Source organism: Otolemur garnettii, unplaced genomic scaffold, assembly GCF_000181295.1.
Source record: "Otolemur garnettii isolate 467f Iridium unplaced genomic scaffold, OtoGar3 scaffold00002, whole genome shotgun sequence".
Lineage (NCBI taxonomy): Eukaryota > Metazoa > Chordata > Mammalia > Primates > Galagidae > Otolemur > Otolemur garnettii.
Genome location: NW_003852397.1, coordinates 36145405 through 36154724, shown reverse-complemented (window position 1 = coordinate 36154724; position 9320 = coordinate 36145405). Strand labels below are relative to the sequence as shown.

The 9320-nt window shown below is 36.3% G+C and overlaps 1 non-coding gene across 1 annotated transcript; it reads left to right on the top strand.

Annotated features, from left to right (window-relative positions):
- Positions 1 to 6273: 6273 nt before the first annotated feature.
- Positions 6274 to 6457, top strand: LOC111725822. Its single transcript, XR_002773788.1, has one exon. It is a non-coding gene; the product is annotated as a U2 spliceosomal RNA (small nuclear RNA).
- Positions 6458 to 9320: the final 2863 nt, after the last annotated feature.

The following is a 9320-nucleotide window of genomic DNA, read 5'->3' as shown; positions in this document are numbered from 1 at the left end:
CTCCAACTCCTGGGCTCAAGCGAGTCTCCTGCCTCCGCCTCCCAAGTAGCTGGGACCACAGGCGCCCGCCACAACGCCCGGCCATCTTTTGGTTGCAGCCGTCATTGTTGGGTTTTTTTTTTGGCGGGTCCGGGCTGGGGATTCGAACCTGCCATCTTAGGTGTACGTGGCTGGCGCCTTAGCTGGTTGAGCTATAGGCGCTGAGCCCCAAATGAAATTCTTAAAGAAGTCTTTGAAAAATACTGAAGAGTTTTGCATGTGCTCAAGAAAATACTTGCAATTGGGGCAATTCTTTGAGCACACTGAATCGCTCAGAATTTTTACTTGATCAATTTCTCAGGACTCTGATTTTATAGCTTTGTGATTTATGCTAAGATATTTAGATTTCCTTAGCCTCAGTTTTCTGACCCATAAATTGGAGATAATTATTACGATATTTACTACCTGTGGTTATACTGACAGAACCTGTATCAAATACTCTCAGCACAGTGCCTCGCTGACAGTAAATCCTCAATAGATGTTAGCTATTATAATATAACTGTGGAAAAGAATGCCAGGAAACAAAGCATATAGTAAAAACAAGTTTAGAAAGAGAAAGTGACAAGACACTAAATGAAGGTTTGATGATTTTCCTTCAGAGTTTGAGTAGGTTTTTATTAATTATACAGGCCTACATCAGAATGGTGTCCACTCAGTTGGGACCTTCCTTTGATGTGAAGGGGACTTGACAAGGCTTTTGGTTCTTCCAGGCAGAGACATAAAAATCATCCTCAGGAAACCAAATGACTATGAATTTCTTTTGACTTTTTGGAAAGTAATATCTACCCACAATCCACAAATAGTTGATTGGGAAAAAGGTGGTGACTATTACAGCTTTGTGGGACTTTGTAATATTTTATATTAGGTAATTTTCAAATCAATTGTACTCTAGAAAGCCTCCCTTCTCCCTAAGATTATTGTTCTAACAAAACAAAGGTGTTTCTCAGACATAAAAATACGGAGGAGTAGTTTTGAGAACTTAGAAGTTAAAATGACATGAGATCTAAGGAACTGGACTCTTCAACTTCAGAGGGTTTTAGGCAAAAGTGGCTGGTTTAAAAGACCTTTGACAGAAGTGACTAAATACTGAATGGAGAACTGGCTGTTTCATGGTTTATCTCCTCACCAAGTGGAAGCTCGCACACGTGGTGTATGTAAGTAAGAAAGACCTTACACGGAGGTATGTTGTGTTGTTTGTTTATCTTTTAGTAGCCCTTCCTGACATTGACTCCTCAGCTTCCCTCCCCAACTCTTCCCACTCCCACCCAAATCCCACTCAAGTCTTTTAATTTCAGAGTATCCATATTCATTCATATAAGATTTCTCTTTTTTGACTACTCTTACAATTATTTATCTAGCCTGAACTTCCCACACCATTCACGTCCAATCTTTTCTTTGTAAAGATACTTATCACTAATTCAGAATGCAACTGCCGAAGATGGAATCAGCTCTGTCTACCCCAAGATCTGTTTCAAATATCCCTAAAATTGTTGTATTTGGAGCCTTGACATATTGTCTTCATTAGCCCAGCATGTGTCCATCATAAATGCCATCAAAGCGCTGACGATTTTTTCCGCACTGTTTTGAAAGTCTAATGTGAATGTTAACTAGCCCAGCAGCAGTACAATTCAGTTTGTTAACAGCAACCTCCAGACTCAGAGATCGTTCAAATGACCATTATCTGGAAAAACAAGACAGACAGGAAAGCTGCTTCTTGTTGCGATGCTTAATTTACAAATTAAAAGCTTTTCAAACTCTCATTTTGAAGATGGTGCTATTTGGGGCAATAGTGATGGATAATAAACATTGTTCTAAATAATAAGATTGCTTAAAAATGCAGAATGGCAAATAATTATACTTACATTGACAACTATTTTTAATTTCTTAAAACTTTCACAACTATGGCATGATCAAAATTGTTGGGGCATTATTTGGACTATCAATAAACATGAGGAATACTATAATGTGTACTTAAATTACTTACAAGTTTTCTTCAATAATCACTGCCTAAATTTGTCAAGTTCATCTTTGTAGATTGTGAGAATATTTGCCTTTAAATATGTAGAGAAGTAGATATATTTGAGATTGGCATTAACTTTCTTTTTCCAGAAAAATGCACATATCATGTTATAAGAATATATACAATGTCAAAGATTGGAAAGAAAATCAATAGGATTTTAAATGATCTCTCTTAGCAATTCCAATTGACTAGTTCCAAGAATTTCATGAAAGATGCTATTATATTTAGTCATTTACTTAGTCATACGTTCATTCAAAACACATACGTTGGCCAAGAGCAGTGGTTCACTCCTATAACCCCAGAGAGAGGCAGAGGCAGGAGGGTTGCTTGAGACCAGGAGTTCATGCTTAACTGGAACAACATAGTGAGATTCTTTTTTTTAAATTAAATCATAACTATGTACATTAACGCATTTATGGGATACAATGTGCTGATTTTATATACAATTTGGAATACTTTCATCAACTGGTTAACATAAGCTTCACCTCATTTATTTGTTGTGTTAAGACATTTATACTCTATGCTTAATATTTTTGACATATACCATTGCATTATGCACATTGGTGAGGTCCCACCAAATACCCTCCCTCCTCTGCCCCCCTTCCTCTTCCCTCCTTATTTCCGGACTATAGTTGTGTTTTATCATTCATATAAGAGTGTAGGTGATTATATATTGGTTTCATAATAGTATTGAGTACATTGGATACTTTTTCTTCCATTCTTGATATATTTTACTGAGAAGAATATGTTCTAACTCCATCCATATAAATATAAAAGATATAAAGTGGAGACCTTTTTATGGCTGTGTAATATTCTGTGGTATACATATACCACATTTGTTAATCCATTCATGGGTTGATGGGCACTTGGGATGTTTCTGTAACTTGGCAACTATGAATTGGGATGCAATAGACATTCTGATGCCAATATCTTTGTTATAAAATGATTTTTGGTCATCTGGGTATATGCCTAGTAGAGGAATTGCTATCTCTAAAAAAACCTTAAAAAATTAGGTGGACAGGATAGCATACCACTTTTGGTCTTAGTTATTCAGGAGGCTGAGTTGGGAAGATTGATTGAGCCTGGGAATTCAAGATTGCAGTGAACTGTAATTATACTACTGCACCCCAACAGCCAGGGTCACAGAATGAGACTGTGAAACAAACAAACAAACAAATAAATCTACATATTGAGTGGCTACTACATACTGGGCACTCTGCTTGGTAGAATAAAAACATCATGAGACTGGGGGCCAAAGGTATATAAAAGAATTGTGTAATCCTGAGCAAGCCCTTTCACTCTTATGGTTTTCTTAGTGACTTGTAAAATTTACGTATGATGATTCTTGCCTTACTGGTCTGTAGAAGCTCAGAAATATTATCATATGAAAAGAGTCCACTTGTTGGACTAGTGTTTTTAAACTTTAGAAATTGCTGCATTAATTTGTGTGGCAGACAGTTCCCCCGCTCTTGGTATTCACTCCTTGCCTAATACCGTCTATTCAAGTATGCACTGGCCCTGCAATGTGCTTCTACTGATAGAATGTGCTAACGTAAGGGACACACGTAATCACATGTATACCATCACGTTCCATGAGACTGTAGTACTTGCACTGTGAGAAGAGACTCCGTGATGTTGATTTAACAAAGCAAACTGTCATGTTGTAAGCTTCCCTCTGAAAAGGGCCATGTAGCAAGACACTAAGGGAAGTCTCCAGCTAACAGTCAGCAAGAAACTGGGTGCTTCTAGCATCCTGCGAGGAGCTGAATGCTGCTAAGACAGGTGAGCAAGAACCTGTACCATTTCTCAGCTGAGTCTCAGATGAACTCAAGACCTGGTAGTTCATCTGAGGAAGGACATAGCTAGGCCACACTTGGCCTCCTGACCTAGAGAAACTGAGAAAATACATGAGTGTTGTTTTAAGCTTCTAAATTTGTGGCAGTGTTGGTATACAGAAATAGATAACTAATATAATATGCTATAAAATAAATTTTGTTAAGTGGCAATTTGCAATTTAAAGAATGAAATAGAATAGAGTAGATCAATTGAATCAAACAGAATAAAGTAAATGTAAGCAGGTTTTATTAAAATTTTATTTCAATTATACTGCATGTATCTATCTATTTTGGATCACCATAGAAATATATTTCATACTGTGGATTGTAGTAAAAATAATTGTTTTAAAAGTCTACACAAGACCTCTTGAAGATTTAAAGGTATACATCCCCATCTACCTATAAAATTTTATAGAGCCTATGAATTCTTCACCAGGAGTGTACAAGCAGCCTGTGAAAAAGTAAGATTACAAATGCTCCTCAGCTTACGATGGAATTGTGTCCCCCAAACCTATCATAAGTTGAAAATATAAGTTAAAAATGAATTTAATATGCATAATCCACCAAATATCATACCCTAGCCTAGCCTACCAGGTACCTACTCAGAACACTTACACTAACATACCATTGGGCAAAATCGCCAGCACAAAGCCTATTTTATGTGGTAATAAAGTGCTGATTATCTCATGCATTTTACTGAATACTGTACATTATGTTGGAATCACAATAGTTTCGTGCCATCATAAAGTTAAAAAATCTTAAGCCAATCATCATCATAAATACTTATCATACATAGGGGATTTTAGATTATGGAAGAGAATTAGGAAGATTATATATGAGTTAAATTATAGAATTATCTAATGTTCACTGGTCGATTTATAAACATATAGAGATAGAGCTAACCAAGACTTTAAGATCTATTTATTCATTTATTTATCTGTTTCATTTTTAAGAATTTATGTTTTAATTTAAACAATTTTTCCCCAATATGGCGATCTGTTTGCTGGTAATATTGAATGATCTGAGTTTGCACACAATTTAATTTGTTTTTTTTAAAAAAATATTTTATTTATTTATTTATTTTTATTAAATCATAACAGTGTACATTAATACTATCATGGGGTACAGTATACTATTTCTCTATACAATTTGAAGTACTTTCATCCAACTGGTTAACATAGCCTTCATGTCTTTTTCTTAGTTACTGTGTTAAGACATTTAAATTCTACAGTTAGAGAGATTCAGATGTACCCTTATGGGATGAACCATAGGCGTGATCCCACCAATCACCCTCCCTCCACCCACCACCCCTCCCCTCCCTTCCCCTCCCTCTCTCCTCTCCCCCATGTTCCTGGGCTAAAATTGGGTTATAGCTTTCCTATGAAAGCTATAAATTAGTTTCATAGTAGGGCTGAGTACACTGGATGATTTTTCTTCCATTTGTGGGATACTTTGCTAAGAAGAATATTTTCCAGCTCCATCCATGTAAACATGAAGGAGGTAAAGTCTCCATCTTTCTTAATGGCTGCATAGTATTCCATGGTGTACATATACCACAATTTATTGATCCATTTGTGGATCGATGGTCTCTTGGGCTTCTTCCATGACCTAGAAATTATGAATTGGGCTGCAATAAACATTCTGATACAAATATCTTTATTATAGTGTGATTTTTGGTCCTCTAGATATATACCTAATAGAGGAATTATAGGATTGAATGGCAGGTCTATTTTTAGTTTTTTAAGTATTCTCCAGATGTCTTTCCAAAAGGAACATATTAGTTTGCAATCCCACCAGCAATGTAGAAGTGTTCCCTTTTCTCCACACCCACGCCAGCATCTGTGATTTTGGAATTTTGTGATATAGGCTAATCTCACTGGAGTTAGATGATATCTCAAAGTAGTTTCAATTTGCATTTCTCTGATGATTGAGGATGGTGAGCATTTTTTCATTTGTTTGTAGGCCATGTGCCTGTCTCCTTCAGAGAAATTTCTCTTCAAGTCCCTTGCCCACCCTGAGAGAGGATGAGTTATTCTCTTCCTGCTAAATACATTTGAGTTCTCTGTGGATTTTGGTTATTAAACCTTTGTCAGACACATAACCAGCAAATATCTTCTCCCATTCTAAGGGTTTGTTTAAATTTATACATTTATCTCAACAAGTATTAAAAAAACAACAATGTTACTGCTTAGGTTGAGGTTGAAACTAACATAAGGAGTGTCCCAGTGTCATGGCTGCTTTCTTTCTGGCAGCAGATTACACACTCTGTGGGTGGTATGCAAATAAGGTAAATAATAGGAAGGTGATTTGTAAACATCTGAAGTCTGAAAGTCAGAAAACTATTACAGGTCAAACTTTGGTTTAACAAATAGAGAAATGATCACTTCTCAGCATTTTGGGTAACGTCAAGTGTAGTATCTGTTCTCATCAGTTTAATATCTGATAAATCCTTTATGTAAGGACCTAATATTAAACAGATTTTTGGAATCAGGAGATGGAATAGGAACTCATGCCATCTGGTCCATGTATGGTCCAAAAGAATTTTTTAAAACATAAAGAATCAAATTATCAGAGAGGTTAAGCGGGCTTAATTTGCTCATCATTACCCGTGAAATTCAACACTTTGAAGAAAAGGAATGAGCTACTACCTTAAGTTTACATAAATTGTGGACCCTCTTAAATTAAATAATTCCTCCTGTAGGGAGTGCATATGTGCTTCAATGTAGCTAAGTGTTGGGGGGTGATGGATAAGTGTGTTCCTGCATGCACTGTGTGTGTGGTTCCAGGTATTCCCTGTGTCAGACATTGCACTAGATATAGACAGTAAGACAGCAAAGGGATATTTCCTGTCCTTTTCAAGTTCACAGATAAAGAGATGATCGTATTTAGTCATGTACTCAATAATCAATAAATGGCTGAAATGATTATTTATTAAAAGTCTCTACTGTGAATCATGAGGGAAATGCAAAAAGGCATCAGCTTTCACATCAGAAGATGTGAGCTCAGACTCTTAACTCCACTATTTGCTGGGCAATTAAACCTCCGTGAGCTTTGTTTTCTTTATATAACAAAGAATCCTTTCCTCATTGGATTGTGTAATAGGGTTCTCTAGAGAAACAGAACCAGTAGGATGTGACGTGTGTGTGTATGTGTTTGTGTGTGTGTGAGAAGAGGTTTCTTTTACAGAACTGGCTCATGTGATTTTGGAGGCTGGCAAGTTCAAAGTCCGAGATCTTCAGAGTAAAATGGCAGATTGAAAACCCAGGGAAAAACCGATTCTGCATTTGAAGAATGAAAGCAGTCTGCCGCAGAACTCCTTTTTGCTTGAGGGAGGGCAGTCTCTAGTTTGATCCAGTAGATCTCAACCTTCTTAGTGCCGTGGTCCTTTCATACAGTTCCTTTGGGTCACGACCTGCAGGTTCAGAACCGCTGATAAGACCTTTGGTTGGTTGAATGAGACCCACCAACACTGAAGGACAATCTGCTTTCCTGAAAGTCCACCGATTTAAATGCCAGTCCTATCCAAAAGCATCCTGGATGCAGAATCTGAATTCAATCATGAATCCAGAATCATGTTTGACTGCACGTACGGGCACTGTGGCCCACTCAAGTTGACAGAGAAAATTAAACATCACAAGTTCACCCCGGTTAACCTGGCTTCCATATGCATCTCCTAGAGCCATACTTATTCTCCAAATGATGTCAATAACGAGGTCATACTTCCATCTAACAGGATGCACCTATCTTGTGTACAACTGAACATGCTGTAACACTTTCCTCAGAAGAGGATGCAAAGTCCTTGAATGATGTTTATTCTTCTCTTTGATAGCCTATATCTTAAACACTGTGATATAAAGTAAATACATCTTATCTTACGTGATAAGGAGATAAGAGAGGGAAGAAAACAAAGACATTATATATGTATATGTTACATATATATACACACATATATATAAATTGTTATGAGGATTAAATGAAATAAAATATACATAGCACCTAGGATTTTCTAGCATATGGCGTGTTGTTACCAAATGCTGTTTCTTCATAGTGTACTCTAATTTAGGATCAATCTCTGGCTTCATAGTGTCGTACATTAAACTCTGATAAGAATTAGCCTTTGTACAAGTGTGGGCATAAGAATTTGTGTGAGGTATGTGCTTATAAATTTTGGTAAATAATAAATTACATGTGCAGCAATTATGTGCTTGTTTCTTTTTATATAAAAGATCATTCTGCTGAATTTCTTGCATTTTAGACCATGTAAGCACAATTGTAAAATACTTGGCAGAGGAAATCTGGAGCTTTTATATTTTTAAGGATCTGAAACTAATTCTTAAAATTCTACATGCGGATAATGAAATAGGTCCAAAAGACACAGTATGGGAATTAGGTAGCTATATACCTGTCTGGATTATTTGCCTCAAAATGATGATAATGATTATTGTCTAATATGTGTATAAACACACTCTCACACACACACATGCACAAAATCCAAATGCATTAAATGGCTGGATTTTCAATCTCATGCAACTGATTCCAGAGAATTTCTTAATTCTTTTAAATGTTCCATCTAACTATACAGATATCCACACTTTAATTGAAAACCCTACCAACATTATTCATGTTGCCCTGTATGGCCTAGCTAATCCAAAAAATAAAGTAAAATATTAGATCTTGAGCATTTAATCCAGATGTAAGATAAAGAACTCTGCATCCCCACACCCTGCATGGTCTGTTTTCTGCTTATAATATGTATTTTCCTCATTAAGACAAGAAGTGCGAGCCTTTGATAAGATGCTAAAATTTTATTTCTTTCCAATAATTTGGTTTATTTTTAGGTGATACTATATTTAGGGCAGAACAAAGACCAAAGAGAAGACTACAGCAGGATTTGGGGCTGGTATTATTTTAATTCACAGCTAAGGTAGGTATAGCTGATGAAAACAATAAAGAAATCATTAGCCACTGTTCAATTATTTTTTTTTTAACGTAAGTTTGTTCTTAAATGTACAAGAGGCTACAAGACAACCCTTCATTTAGCTATAGGTGGCAAAAGATGTTAAATCCAGTCATTTAGTGCGTTTGGATCATAGCATAATGATCTTATGTCATGGCATTATGCTATGATCACAGAGGTGAATAGAGGTATAGGTGTTTGAATAGTATTCCATGGTGTGTGCATGTATATATATATATAGGCACATATGTGTGTGTGTATACATATATTCACATACACACATACTGCATTTTCTTTATTCCCTCATCAGTCGATGGACACTTAGGTTGATTCCGTATCTTAGCTATTGTGAATACTGCTGTAATCAACATATTAGTGCATGTGCCTTTTTGATATAGTGACTTCTTTTCCTCTGGGTAGACACCCAGCAGTGGGATTGCTAGATTGAATAATGGGTCTACTTTTGGTT